Source organism: Pyrus communis, chromosome 10 (genome assembly GCF_963583255.1).
Source record: "Pyrus communis chromosome 10, drPyrComm1.1, whole genome shotgun sequence".
Lineage (NCBI taxonomy): Eukaryota > Viridiplantae > Streptophyta > Magnoliopsida > Rosales > Rosaceae > Pyrus > Pyrus communis.
This window is the reverse complement of record NC_084812.1, coordinates 10,277,339-10,293,459: the sequence shown is the minus strand read 5'-3', so window position 1 is coordinate 10,293,459 and position 16,121 is coordinate 10,277,339. Positions and strand designations below refer to the sequence as shown.

The window sequence follows — 16,121 nt, the reverse complement described above, 5'->3', positions numbered from 1 at the left end:
TTCTCTATCACGCTGCACAAATGAATGGCCCGCGACAGAACCATGAAAGCTAGATTCGGCATGTTGCCCATTTTGCATAAGTGAGTTTGCAAATTCGATTTCTTCATTGTTGACTTCTTCTTCCTCAACCGCAACATTGGCTTGCCATTTGCAATGACAGGCTACACCTTCTTCTATCACCCATTGATATTTTTGAGGAAACAAAAACACTATGAAAGTTGGATAATTTTGAGAAAACAGAAACTTTATGAAAGATGGATGATTGGTGAATATGTTATGTGATGGTTAGGTATTCAACCTATGCTTATAAAGAGGATGATTGAAGAATATGGTGTGTGTAGGTTTGTGTTTCATGTGTTTCATATGTATTTTGTATGTGCTTCGTGTGTCATACATCTCTATCATGTGTTTTGTATGTGTTTTATGTGTTTCGTATGTTTCATGTATTTCCTGTGTTTTATATATGTTTCATGTGTTTCGTGTTTTATACATCTCTATCATGTGTGTTTCATATTCTTTGATAGTATTCATGAGTTTCATGGTGTCGATTTAGTAATTTTTTCAATACTTATCGAAATCTAAATCTTTTTAGGTTAAAATGTTCATAAAATTAAATAAGGATAGTCTACTTAATTTTTTTTCCAAAAGTTATTTAAAAAAAATAGCCCAAATTCATTCTTAATCTCAAGCTAAAAATTTAACTCATAAGGGTTGGAGTAAAAAAACTGTTTTTGGATTAAAACCTAAATTTTGTGGACTAAAAATTTTGGGTTTTGACCCAAGAGTTGGAGATGGTCTAACGACGATATCAACATAACAACGTCATTAAATCAAAATATTATATACCTCAACTTAGAATATCTCAATATATAATCATCTATGTGAGCAACAAAGGAAAACTTGTCAATATAACTAAATGCATAATTTACATATTAGGTGCAGTAAAAAAACATTTTTTGTATAATCCAAGAAAATATAATACACATTATTTATATTGTGTAAAACCATAACATCATAATTACACAGGAAATATAACGCATAATTTCTTAAGACTCAAGAGAATTTGATATAAACAGTATTACAAATTGATGTGATGAAACTTCGAAATTAGACAAAACTAAGAATGAAATCAAACAAGAAAATACAAATTAAAGAAAACAATGCAACACAAATCAGAAAAACGTTGCTCTAACAGCTAAGGCTTTTCGAGCCATTTCAGATTGGTTTTTTCTTTTGCCACCTTGATTTTGTCTCTGGCTAAGAAGGATTCCGACAAATGTTTCTTCTCTTCATCACAAATCACTTCCTCTAACTGCTCGTGAAGATCCATGACTGATGGAGGCAGCTCTTGCAACTTTGAGCATTGTCTCATATTGATCTTTCTTAAACTACTCATTTCACCAATGTCTTTGGGCAACACCTTGATGCCGAAGCAATCACATATATCAAGAAATTTTGCCTTTCCAAGGTTCTTCATCAAGGTTGGAAGCTTTGACAGTTCTGTGCAGGATCTTAGCCTCAACATTTCTAAATTTTCCAACTTTCTAATCCCTTCAGGCAAGGCAGATAGCTTATGACAGTTGGTGATACTGAGCTTCTTTAGTTTACTAAGATCACAAAGCTTGGCAGGCAATTCAATTAAATGACTGCAATAGTCGATGTTCATTTCTTCTAGATTTGGGAATGCTGATGAGATTGAAATGGAACAGTCGTTGAAACCTTGATCGATATCACACATGAAAAATGATATCTTTTGCAAACTTTTCAAAGGTTTGAGGACCTTGCTTATGGAGGGAATTGAAATACATTCTAATCTAATTCTCTTAAGATTGGATAACGAACCAATTAGTTCAAAATTATCTAGTCCGGTGACAAACCAGATTATTAGAACCCTTATCCATTTTCTCCACGAACTGAGGTAAGGCATAATTCTTTGTTTGAAAATTCAAAATTAGAACCTCTGCTTCGGGTACTTGCATGTTTTGCCATTTTGCTGAGAAGGCTCCATCTACAAACCATAAGCTTTAAGATGTTAGTGTGGGTTGAAATTAAATGTACTGAAGTCCTATTGAGGTCTTAGTATGAATGAGCGAGTGTGTGTGCACACAAGCATGTCCGTGCGCACATACTTGTGTGCATGTTTAAGTATTTACCATATAGATAACGATAACGTATTTATCAAACACCTTCAGAGGAAGTTTGGATATAGAACCAGGAGAAACATGTTTTTGTAGCACATCAAGTGGTGTTTGAAAATCAAGAACCCTACTTGGAACACGATTTATCAAATACACAACAGCCAAAACTGCATGTCCCCACAAATGATTAGGAACACATTTATCCAATATCAAGGAACGAGCAACCTCTAGTATTTGACAATTCTTCAGTTCAAACACACCATTTTGTTGGCGTGTAAACAGAGTAATCGTCTGGTGAATAATATCCTGATCACGAAAAAAGCATGCCAAAGTGTAATTCACATATTCTCCTCCGTTATCAGACATGAAGACCTTAACTTTGGTCTGCAACTGAGTAGACACCATTGCACAAAATTCTTGAAGAAGCAAAGAGACATCACTCTTATTCGATCTTCATCAAGAACACCTAACTTAATCAAGTACAATCATTAATAAAAGTAACAAACCAACAGAATCCATTAGAAGTAACCTTCGCTGGATCCCATAAATCAAAATATATCAAATCAAATGGCAAAGTAGCTTTAGAATCACATATGGGAAAGGAAGCACAATGACTCTTAGCCATGACACATGTTTCACACTTGAACTCTGAATCACTACAAGTGTGAAACAAAGAAGGAAATAGATGCTTCATAAAACTGAATGATGGATGTCTCAAAAGATTTGCCACAACCAAATTTGATGTCTATCATCCACTTTAGCACTTAGAACTTGATGATTATTTAAACCTGAAACAATAGTATCCTTCTTAGTCAAGATGTACAAACCCCCAATTCTTTTACCATGACCAATTATCTTCTGAGTTTGAATGTCTTGAAAATAACAATACGTGGAGTAGAAGTGAGCGGAATAATATAAGGTATCAAGTAGTTTTCCTACCGACAAAAGATTTCACTTAACATCAGAAACAAGTAAAGCATGGACCAGTGATAAGGTTGGAGAAAGAGAGATAATGCCTTCACCCTTCATAGGGGAAGGTGCTCCATTTACACTAGTAATATACGGATCACGAATATAGTCACGTAACTCATCAAACACTCTAGGGTCACCGGTCACATGATCGGCCCCAGTATCAATTATCCATATATTTGTTCCACCAAGATGCATAACAACACTATGATTATATTGAATCATTTAGCTAAATGATGAACAATAAAGGCACAAAAGATGTGCAGCGGAATTAACACAATTTACCAAAACATTGTGGCAGATCAATTTTTTTTTTTTTTTTTTTGAACGAAGGAAATCACGACGAGAGTGGGCACAAAATTAAAGCACATAGGTCACCAAGAGCGAATTGCTCTGATGCCAAGTTAAATTAAACATGGTAAATACCAAAAATATATATGACAACATTTGGAAATTTCTTGTATATTCATTAATCTCCAAAGTGGAGTATATATAGGAGTTACAATTGGTATTACATATGCACTTCATCAATGTGGGACAACATACTACTATTTACACTTTAACTAATATATAACTCACAACAATAATTTGCCTTTGAACTAATTTAAACTACGGGGAGAAATTGAAACTTGGGTGCATTGGGAGAGACTACTCTTTAAGTCATAAGATAAGTTTGGAAGCCGAGAAGAGAACAATATATCAATAAAGTCAAACTAAACACAATGTATATTCATATTCAATGAAAAAAACAATATGTCATTTGCAAAACTTTGTAGGTCAATGACTCACGTTGTTCTAAAAATTCCTGCCTAGCACTGCATTGGCTCCGCCTAGGCGCTAAGCGACTGGCCACTTCTCCAATTAATCCTTAAGCGTTTGAAAATTAAAAAAATGATGCTTAGACCTGCCTAGCCCGCCCAAACCCATCTAGGTCGCAATTCCCACTTAGACAGAAAATAAATATCTTTTATTTTGTATTTTTATTTTTATTTTTTCAATAAATTGAAGAGACTTGTTAAATACCTATGTCCACACATTATATGTTTGATCCCCAAGTTTTCATTAATCATTATGTTCTAATACTTTATAATCTATATTTATTCTATTTTATAGTTTATATATCCCAAAAAAATTATGTATTTTTTAAGTATAAGTAGACACTACCCGGTAGGACCACATCGAGGAATTTAGTACATAATATTGGTTGACATAAAGAAGCAAAAGCATCAAAGGAAAAGAAGGAAATAGACAGCAACAAAACCCCATAATTTGCCATTTTGCAGGAAACTTGTTTTGTGAGGAAAATCACCAGAAAACAGTGGAAAGGCAGGAAAGGTCACACATACATAGATTAATACTTTCTTTTTTGTAATGGGTAGTGATTTTCGCACTCTCATTTTCTATCCATGCACTTCCCTCTGTTATTCTAGCCGTGCAATTGAAGAAATCGAAGGAGAATCAAGGAAGAGTTGAGTGGTGAGGAGTGTAGAAGAGAAAACGGGGTGTGAAAGTCGCTACCCATTGTGAATTATTATAATTTTTCCACAGTGCTGCAATGGTATTGAAAAACATCTAAAACATAAAACAGAAGTAAATTATGAAAGAAAAAATAATTAAACACAATCACACTGCATAAAAAAAACATTAAACACAATCACCTTGCATACATTGCACCAACATTCATTGATCAAGGACCATGGCCTCCAGGAAGCTTGTTGAGCCAATTTAGGTTCATATCTTCTTTGGTCACCTTTATGTGTACGTCTGTCAAATATGGTAAGAAGGTTTCCCATAAAAATTCCGTCTCCTTGTCACATATCACTTCATTCAACTGCTCAAGATCCAAAACAGAAGCAGACAGCTCTTTCAATCCTGAGCACTGGCTAACGTTTATCTTTTCCAAACTGCGCATTGCACCAATATCCTTGGGTAACTCCTTTACGCTAAAGCAATCGGATATGTCGAAAATTTTTACATTATTAAGGTTCCTAATTGAGCGTGGCAACTTTAACAAGTCTGCACATGACCTAAGCCTCAACACTTCTAAATTGACTAACTTTCCGATGTCCTCAGGCAACGTGGATAGCTTATGACAGTTGGTGATGCTAAGCTTCGTAAGGTGAATAAGGTCACCAAGGTTGGCAGGAAGTTCCACCAGGTCGTGGCAATAATCTATGTTCAATTCCACTAGATTTGGCAGTGCATCTAAAATTTGGACGAAACCTTGACTGATATCGCACATGAAAAGCGCATCTTTTGCAAACATTTCAACTGTTTGAGGACCTTGCTTATGGAGGGAATTGAAATACGTTCTAATCTAATTCTCTTAAGATTTGATAACGAACCAAGTAGTTCAAAATTATCTACTTCAGCAGGTGACAAACTGTAATTTGTGATTATTAGAACCTTTAGTTTATCCATTTTCTCCACAAAATCAGGTAAGGCATAGTTGTTTGCTTGAAAATTCTGAACTAGAACCTCTGCTTCGGGTACTTGCATGTTTGGCCATTTTGATGAGAAGGCTCCATCTGCAAACAACACGCTTTAAGATGTTAGTGTGGATTGAATTAAATGTGCCCAAGTCTATTGAAGTCTTAGTATGAATGACCGTCTGTGTATGCACACAAGGGTGGTCCATGCACACATACGTGTGTGCATGTATAAGTATTTACTATAGAGATTGATGGAACCTGTTCAGATAGATAATAGTCGAGCCTTGAACGCTTGATACTTTTGTTCTGTCAACCACTTAGGAAGATTGTCCCCACATATGTTTATAACTAGACCTTCCTTCTGGTCTATTGGGTCTTGACTCACCTGATGGATCGCCAATTCTCTAAGCATGCCATGCTGGGTGACAAAGTGTTCAGTGTAATAGCCGTCTGCCTCCCTCTCATGCCTGGATGATCAATACTAATTTCTTTCATGATTCGTTCGGTATACATATTGGAATAGAAAACTATGAGCAGGGTGCATACCTTGTGACAACAAGATTTGCCAAACTTCGGGTGGTGAGTTCATGAAGGTTGGCAATGGTCAGAATTTCTTCATCTAGCCCATATAACTCCGCCCACATGTCAATGAGGACAGCAGCAACGATTCTTTGGTCATCGGGAAATGAACCTAGATCGAGGAAACATTCCTTGATGATTGTCTTTTCTTTATCCAAGGCATCTAAGCTGCTTTGGAGGCAAGCAAGCAAATCCTTGTCAGAATCAAGAATAGATGAACCTTTGCACCAATCCAGTACTCTTTTCTGCCAGATTTCTATAGGCTGGCCATGAAGTGACCTCCCAATCAATGCAATGGCAAGTGGGCATCCCTTAGAGCCCTTGATAATCTGCAATTTAATTATCCCGAATGAATTCAGTTACTATTTGGTTAAATTGTTGTGAATCATCTAAATGGTTTAATAAAGATGATAAAATTGTTAAATGTCTACTCTCATTCTAATTATAAGACGGTAAATGGAAGTGTTAACGTGTGTGGATCCTCGAATGTTATGCGCTGCAGACTAAGAAGTCACATTTCTCGAAAGATCTTCGGAAGTATAAGAGCTCTTATCCTCCAAGGATGCTGAATAGTGAAAAAGAGCCATTGCATCCTCATCATTCAATAATGCCAAATGGTATGGAGAACCAAATCTCGGAAATGAAAATCTTGATGTGACCAAAATCTTGTAATTTGAAAACTTGAATTGATCAAACTTATCAAGAAGGGACTCTGATCCTGACCAAACTGTTGGTGTTTTTCAAATAAAGAATCTAAACCAATTAAATACAAGGAACTACAATTAACATCACAATCAAATACAACATTGACTCTATAGAAACAATCTGTAAAACTTACTTGATGAATTCATAGTAAATGGTTCTTGAATTAGCCTTCTCCTCTCTGGCAATTGGTGTTCAGTTTCAATAGGGAAAACTTCTTAATGAACATAAGAGTGAGAGAAGAGACCAAATCCATATATATCCAACTGTTGACAGTTTCCTCCTATTAAGGAAAACTGTCATCCCATTATGTGAGTGGCGTAAACCACTCCCTCAGAGTTCTATTCCCAATCAATTTTGATATAAATAATTATATTATTTATGTCCTAATACATGTATAATTCTATTTCTTATTTAATATAATACAGATAAAATGATGTGGCAAACTCACACACATGGTAAAATCTTACATTCTCCCATATGAGTGCAGCCTCATCATTTCCGAAATAATATTACATCCAATAAGGCAATAGTGATCACGGAATCATACTCATGTATACCAGAATTTTCAATAACTCTCCACATCAATACAATTACAGGACTATAGAAAACTTGACACAACCATTCTTGTACCAGCACTCTACAATCACTTAGTAATCATATCAAGTGTCATCATTGTAATTAGGGAATCGATGTGTGAAAACTTTGGTACCAATAAAGCTCCCACATTTTGGTCCTTTTAATGTCATAGACATTCCAAAATTTCTTAATAGTTTTGCAAAACACAATCAATAATACTAGATCCAAGTGAAAATTACTCCATAAGAAATTACCAACATAATGTAATTTGCTTACAAGAAATAAAACTCATCTATAACACAGATAAGTCCACTGTCTAGTTAACAACATGAAGAGTTGAAACAAAAAGAGAAAACAGTACCTTTCTCCCACATTCAAACCAGATCAAGAGATGCATGTAGGCCCATCTTTGGCACCAACCTCTGGAAGGTTGTAACGTTCACTGCCTTCGTCAAAGGGTCTGCAATCATATTATGAGTACTAATGTGCTCTATGTCAATGACCTTATCTCTGACCTTGTCTTGAACCACCAAATACTTGATGTTAATAAGCCTTGAAGCTTCAGAACGCTTGTTGTTCTTAGCAAAGAAAACAGTTGAGCTATTGTCACAATATAGCTTCAATGGTCGTTCTATGTTTTTGACAATTTTCATATCCAAAATCATATTCCTAAGCCAGTTAGAATGTCTAACAGCTTCAAAGCATCCAATATACTCAGACTCCATGGTTGATACTGCTCGAGTCTTTTGTTTCTGGCTCTTCCATGAAACAGCACCATTTGCCAAGAGAAAAATGTATCCACTTGTTGACATACGATCGTTAATATCTCCACCCAAATCAGCATCACTATAACACACTAAATCAAGGGAATCTACATGATTATATATCAGCATGTAAGACTTGGTTTTCTGCAGATACCTCAAAACCTTTTCGGCTGAATTCCAATAACAGATACCTGGATTTTGTTGAAATCTTCCCAACACACTTACTGCAAAGGCCAAATTTGGTCAAGTACATACCTGAGCATACATGACACTTCCAACCAATGAGGCATAAGGCTTATCCTTCATGGTTTCTATTTCATAATCTGTTTTGGGACACTGATCAACCGAAAATTGGTCTCCCTTGCCAATAGGAACATCACCACCAGAACATGCTTCCATATTGAATCTCCTTAGAACTTTGTTTATATTGTTTTGTTGAGACAATCCCAATACTCTTTTAGCTCTATCTCTGACTATCTCGATACCCAAAACATAATTAGCCTCTCCCAAATCTTTCATATCAAAATTGTTGGCTAACATGCTTTTTGTCTCTTGCAATAACTGAAAATCTGAGCTAGCAAGCAATATGTCATCCACATAAAGAACAAGAAAAATGAAATTGAATTTCACCATCTTCATGTAGATACAATTATCAATTTTATTTTCAACAAAACCAGAAGAAGAAACCACGTTATCAAATTTGAGATACCACTGTCTCGAAGCCTGCTTGAGACCGTAAATAGATTTGTTCAGTTTACATACCAGATTTTCTTTCCCTCTTTCAACAAATCCAGGTGGTTGAACCATATAAATATCTTCATCCAAGCTGCCATTGAGAAAAGCAGTTTTCACGTCCATTTGATGCAAGTGAAGATCAAAATGAGCTGTAAGAGCCATAATTATTCTTAAAGAATCTTTTGTAGAAACTGGTGAAAAAGTCTCATTATAATCCAAACCCTCTTTCTGAGTAAACCCCTTGGCTACATGTCTGGCCTTGTGCCTCTCAATTCTTCCTTGTGAGTCACGTTTGGTCTTAAAAACCCATTTACATCCTATAGGCTTAATTGTAGGATTAGGAGTTTCTAAGGACCACACTTTGTTTTTCTGCATAGATGCCAATTCATCTTCCATAGTTGTAAGCCAAAAGGCAGCTTTATCACTTTGCATAGCTTATTGAAAAGAAGTAGGATCATCATCATCTGCCAAATCATATTCGACTTCCTGTAAGTAAACCAAATAGTCATCAGAAATGCTGACTTTCTTGGTCTTTGAGACTTTCTCAGAACTGGTGCAGTTACTATGTTTTCTTCTTGTGGCTGTAATGGTTGCATATCAACAATCTGAGGTGGAACTACATTGATTTCAGGTTGTTGAGTGGATGTAACCTAATTCTCAAAAGCTACACTTTGCATGGGAATAGGCAGAGATACAGTATTGCTGGAAGATGGCCCTTGTGTTTCATCAATTTCCTCAAAAACATATGAATTCTTGGATTGACAGTGGAGTGTATTGAAATCCTCAATGAACTTTGCATTATTTGTCTCAGAAATTCAAGTATGAGAATGAGGATAATAGAATTTAAATCCCTTTGACTTCTCTGAATAACCCACAAAATAACAACTGGTCGTTCTTGGATCAAGCTTCCTTTCATTAGGATTATAAAGTCGTGCTTTTGCTCTACAACCCCAAGTGTGAAAATGAGCTAAGCTTGGTTTCCTGCTTGTCCAGATTTCAAATGGAGTAGAGTGAAAAGATTTGCTAGGCACATGATTAAGAATATAGTTGGCAGTCTTTATAGCTTCTCCCCATAAGAATTCTGGCAATTGAGAATGAGATAGCATGCTTCTTACCATGTCTTTCAATGTTCTATTTCTTCTCTCAGCTACTCCATTTTGATGTGGGGTTCCCGGAGTTGTATATTGTGCCACTATCCCCTGTTGTTGGAGAAACAAGGCAAAAGGTCCCTTTTGTTGCCCACTTTCTGTGTACCTGCCAAAAAATTCCCCTCCTCTATCTGACCTAACAACTTTAATAGACTTTTCTAATTGTTTTTCAACTTCCAATTTAAAGACTTTAAAACAATTGAAAACTTGAGACTTTTCAGAAATTAAATAAAGATAAGTGAACCGTGAAAAATCATCAATAAATAGAACAAAATAGAGATTACCACAGATAGTCTTTGTTGGAAATGGGCCACAAACATCTGTGTGTATTATTTCTAATAAGTTACTGCTTCTAGTTGAACCTAGCTTCTTAGTACTTGTGGTTTTGCCTTTAAAACAATCAATGCATGACTCTAAATCAGTAAAATCCAATTCTGGCAGCATACTAGATTTCATCAAACGTTTCATTCTATCCTTAGAGATATGCCCCAATCTCCTATGCCAAAGCATAGATGACTTATCATTAGAGAGCACTCTCTTAGGAGCAGAATTTTCAATATTGAAACATTCTTGAACATAAGTACATTGAAGCTGCCATAAATCCCCATTTGAAAAAGCATAACCAAGTAAATTATCAAATTGGTTCTTATGAAAAAGTCTGATGCTTTCATTATCTCCGATAAAAGAAAAACCATCCATTACAAACTTAGAAACTGAAAATAAATTCCTTCTCATAGAAGGTACATATAAAACATTGTTCAAAGTTAAAATAAAACCAGAAGATAACTCTAATTTGATACTTCCAACAGACTCGACATCTACTTTTGTCCCATTTCCAACAAACACTCTGTAGGCCTCTCTACTTGGTTCCCTTTGGCTTTTGAATCCCTGCAATGAATTAGTGATATGGACAGTGCAACCAGTATCAAACCACCATGAATTTTGAGGTACAAAAACTAAATTTGATTCAACAGTAACAAAAACATCAACAATTTTGATACCTTTCTTAATCAACCAAGCCTTAAAACCAGCACAATCTCTTCTAAGATGTTTAGTTGACTGACAAAAATGACATTTTTTGACACAATCTTTACTCACTTTCAAATTAGAGGAAGGAACATTTTTTGCAAAGACACCAAGGTTTTGAGCACCCTTTTTAGTTCTAGAAGAAGAACCTGCTTTGAATTTTACAGATTTGATTGGAAAGTTCCCAGCATTTCCAAATTTGTTGAATGCAGCAGCCTTCTTCCCTTTTCCCATATTCACAAGGTTGACAGCTTCTTCCTTGCCTTTCTTGAGCCTTTCTTCTTCTTGACAACAGATTGCAATCAGTTCATTAACACTCCAGGATTCCTTTTGTGTGTTGTAGTTGATTTTGACCTGTTCATATTCAGTTGATAGAGAACCAAGTGCTATGTGCACTAGAAATTGCTCAGAAATCGGCACATCTAAGTTGTTCAGCTTGTTGGCAATATTAACAAGCTTGAGTAGGTGTTCTCTGATGCTCCCAATCCCATCAAACTTGGCAGAAGTGAGAGAGGATAAATAAGACCCTGCCTCCTCTTTATCTGACCTCTTGTATTTTTCCTCAATAGCTGTCAAATAATCCTTAGCCAAATCACATGAAGGCATGCCTCCTCTAATATGTTCCTTCATAGCACTCTGCATAATAAGTAGGGACATTTCATTTGCTCTTTCCCATTTTTCAAATGCATCTTTCTGTTCTTTTGTACTCTCGGTAGTCAAGGCATGTGGCTTAGGCTGCTTGAAAGCAATCGCAAACTCCAAAAGTCCCAAATTCATGTCAATTTGCTGCTTCCATGTTTTGAAGTTGTTCCCATTTAATTTCTCAATATTGATGAGATTCAGAATATTGAGACTTGAAAGTTGTTCAGAATTTCATAAGTGTTTGAATTTCATAATATCTATGACAAGAAAGTTGAACAAGCTTTCTCCATATTCAACTATAGAAACTGGTTACACCTTTGGGCAAGAAACCATTCTATATATTAAGATGAACATTCAAACATTTGCATAGCCAAGAATAAAGCACCAGAAATTATGTCAATCCACACCTTTAGGCAAGAAGAACAATACATAATCCAAGTTTTCCATTGCTCACTATACATTAGCTTATGACTAATCCCAGCAAAAACAACCCCTTTGGAGGCTAATTTTACTTGTTACAGTTCATAAACCATAATCTGGTTAAACGAAACTTGATTTCTTAAGAGCAAAATTTCAAATAAACCACTTTGGTAGCAAATTGAACATCTTAATAAAACCAACCCAGAATTCATATTTTGTCGATCCAAGATATTGATAAAAAACAAAAATTTACAGAAGGCCATCAGACAAATCAATTCAACTAAATTTGATTTCCAATGAATTCTAATATGATTTAGACAAGGTTCACAACTATAACCATAATCGAAAACGAACTCAAAATAAACGATTACAGTAATAATTTTAAACAAAATGTAAACTTTATCTGATTTAATTAGACAAGATTATAGAATTTTGATGAAATAATGATCGAAATGGCAGAAAACTAAATTAAGGTCCATACCTTTAATATAAGACGAAAAGTAGAGTTGATAAAATTGAGATCAATCTCAAATATCAAGATCAGAAAAGAAAATTTGAACAGCCGCCATATAAGAATTGAAGAGAAGAAGTTCATCGTTGTACCCAGAATAGCGGAAGAAAAGTGAAGTTTTATACCCAAAAGACCAACGGCACCGTTTCAGCTTTATATTCTTTAAGTCAAAATAATTGAGTTCATGATTTAACTGGTGGCTCTGATACCACATGTTGGTGTTTTTCAAATAAAGAATCTAAACCAATTAAATACAAGGAACTACAATTAACATCACAATCAAATACAGCATTGACTCTATAGAAACAATCTGTAAAACTTACTTGATGAATTCATAGTAAATGGTTCTTGAATTAGCCTTCTCCTCTCTGGCAATTGGTGTTCAGTTTCAATAGGGAAAACTTCTTAATGAACATAAGACTGAGAGGAGAGACCAAATCCATATATATCCAACTGTTGACAGTTTCCTCCTATTAAGGAAAACTGTCATCCCATTATGTGAGTGGCGTAAACCACTCCCTCAGAGTTCTATTCCCAATCAATTTTGATATAAATAATTATATTATTTATCTCCTAATACATGTATAATTCTATTTCTTATTTAATATAATACAGATAAAATGATGTGGCAAACTCACACACATGGTAAAATCTTACAAACATCGTCCAGGACAAACAACAGAGGGTTGTGTCTTGATTCCTTCAAAAAAATTTGCAACCATTTAACTGCCATGAATTCGTTTTGGAAAGCAGGCAGCTCAGACCCCTTCTGTTGATATAGTTCATGTACAATAAGGTCCAAGTTGGGATTTTTCGAGACATTGACAAAGAAGATGTTGTTCTTGAATGTATCTATCCAAACAAAATGTAAGAAAGGTGTTAATATAAAGGTTTTGATTAGATATATCTGCAATTCTCAGATCAGGTAATTAAGTGGTCAAGCAACATCTATATGTAGAAGAATTTGTGAACGTTCTTAATTTTCGCACGGTTTAGTTTCATGTCCCCTTTGTTGTACCTTTGTTGTACCTTGTATTCTCTTTAACAAGTTTTTGGTGGGACTGGCGGGCGTTTTACAGGGGTCATTGCGCTAGTGCATAGTATACTTCTTAACTAGCTAGGATAACACTTCACAAAATAAAAAAGTTAAAATCATAGATAGCATACCTTTGACTTCTTGATCTTGACAAAACATTTTAGCTAAGGTGGTTTTCCCACATCCTCCAGCTGCAGTAAGCACAAGCATCGACACCTTTTCATCCTTGAGTAGCTTCATCTTCAACTCCTTCAACGGCCAATCCAACCCGACCGTAATGCATGGCGGTTCAGGCACCGCAGACGAACATTTAACCTTTCAGGGTGATTACTTGTCATCACCAACTTCTCTTCTATTCCAGAGAGCGCCGCCTCGATATTCCTCAAAGAAACCAACGTCTCCCTCATATCCTTTATGCCCTGCACTTTGAGCATATCAAACACTCTTCGAAGATATTTGTTCAGTTGATGAAGCTTGTTGGTGTATTTGTATTTTCTCCACATGCCAACTTTGCTGCACTTTTGGACAAGATTTGCTGCCTCCTCCATTTGTATTGCAAAATATTCCAGTCCTTCTTTCGACTTATAATTTTCGATGTCTTTGATGAGTGGCTGTAGAAAGTCCAGAGTAGATTTGATGTCACCGAGGAGGTGCTCGAACATTGTGGTTTCCTCCTGCGCTGATTTTACAGCATCAAACAGTATTTGAAATGCCGTTCTCAGAGCACCCATTCCGACAGAAGCCACAGACATATTTACGAAAACAAAGATACTCAAAACCTAAACTTAATTATTTCTCTTACGTAATCTGTTCTTGGCTGATAAAAGAACAACAGAAATTCCAATGGATTTATGGAGAGAATGTAACACATATATACACAACTGAAAGAACATTGTTCAAAAAAAAAAAAAAAAAAAACAACGAACGAGTTAGCTAGGATTAGACACGGAATTTTCTAGCCATATGTTTTGGCGAACAAATAACTTTAATTAGACTCAATCTAATAGCAGAAATGTTTTGAAGTGAATAATTTATATTTTTTCGGTCGTAAATCTCTCTAATGATTAATGTAAATTATCTATAAACGCCATAATATATAAATAAAATGTATACTTACATATTTGGGAGGTGGACTAGAGAGAAAAAATAAATAAGATCTCAAATTTCTCTCTCTCAATGTAGTAAACTCATATTTACACCTCCCGATTATGCTCTTAATTAAAAATATATTAAACAAACAGCGTTGATGAACTACTCAAAAATTACAAAATTATTACTAAAAATACTACAAATGCATTACAAAGGCGTTGTTGAAATTACAACTATTTTTGCTTTATCTTTTGTTACTATAACTCGAAAGCATGGACTCTTGAATATTTTTTTTTCTTCGAACAAACAATATTATCTACACTGAGGAGAGAAGATGAGCTTAGCCTCACAATGAGCTTGGACTCATAGAATATTAATATTAGAAACTACTGCTAGCTTCTCTCTCCTTTCTCCTACCAATTAAATGACTCTTTGCTCTTGCTTGTGGCTGGTGACAACCCCTCTCTCCCTTCTCCTAGCCTTGGTATTTTCTCTTCTCATGGATTGTCATAAATTTATCTTTCGTTTTAATATTTTCGTCGATAAGATGCTTATTGGTAAGGTAATTGGTTCATTGTTAGTTCCTCTTCAGGTCGGCACAACTCGTTGTCAAATAGTGTCTTCATGTTCGTTATATTGCAATTTTTGTGTGTATAATATGCAAAGTGTGTGACCTTTTCATCATGAATGAAGTTTCTTTGGCTTTGGAGAGTAATTCCATTTGCGTAATGGATGACTTTAACAATTGGATGCATTCCTTTACTTATTTTCATGCCTATTTCACTCTCAAATCCACCAATGGCGGCAACTAGTTTAGCTAAGTTGGCTTTTAGAAAATTTAGGGACTGTTTTATACTCATTTCATTTTCAGTTTTTGTTTGCAGTTATTTTGAAAACTGAAAATTATTTGGTAACTACTTTTAGTTTTTTTGTTTAAAAAAAAATGAAAACTGAAAGCTACAAGGCCGATTGATTATCATTTTATTTTTAGTTTAAAATGATAGAATGAAACCTTATCTGTTTAAATAGTTTGATCGAGGTCCCAAGCATCATTTAAGGGATTTAACTCATGCATTTCTGAATTTAATATCCCAAAAATTATGAAATTTAAACAAATTCAAATATATTTTTACAATTAACAATGATTTAAAAATCAATAATAGAGTAATATTGTCACATCCTGACCCGGAGCGGATCACTTCTTGGGCCCGCTCCACCACCGTAACACGATATTGTCCGCTTTGGGCTTACCATTCCCTCACGGTTTTGTTTTTGGGAACTCACGAGCAACTTCCCAGTGGGTCACCCATCATAGGATTGCTCTAGCCCCTTCTCGCTTAACTTCGGAGTT

The 16,121-nt window shown here is 35.3% G+C and overlaps 1 pseudogene; it reads right to left on the bottom strand.

The window, feature by feature from the left end:
- Positions 1 to 4,794: 4,794 nt before the first annotated feature.
- Positions 4,795 to 14,485, bottom strand: LOC137746581 (probable disease resistance protein At5g66900; annotated as a pseudogene).
- Between the last annotated feature and the right edge of the window lie 1,636 nt (positions 14,486 to 16,121).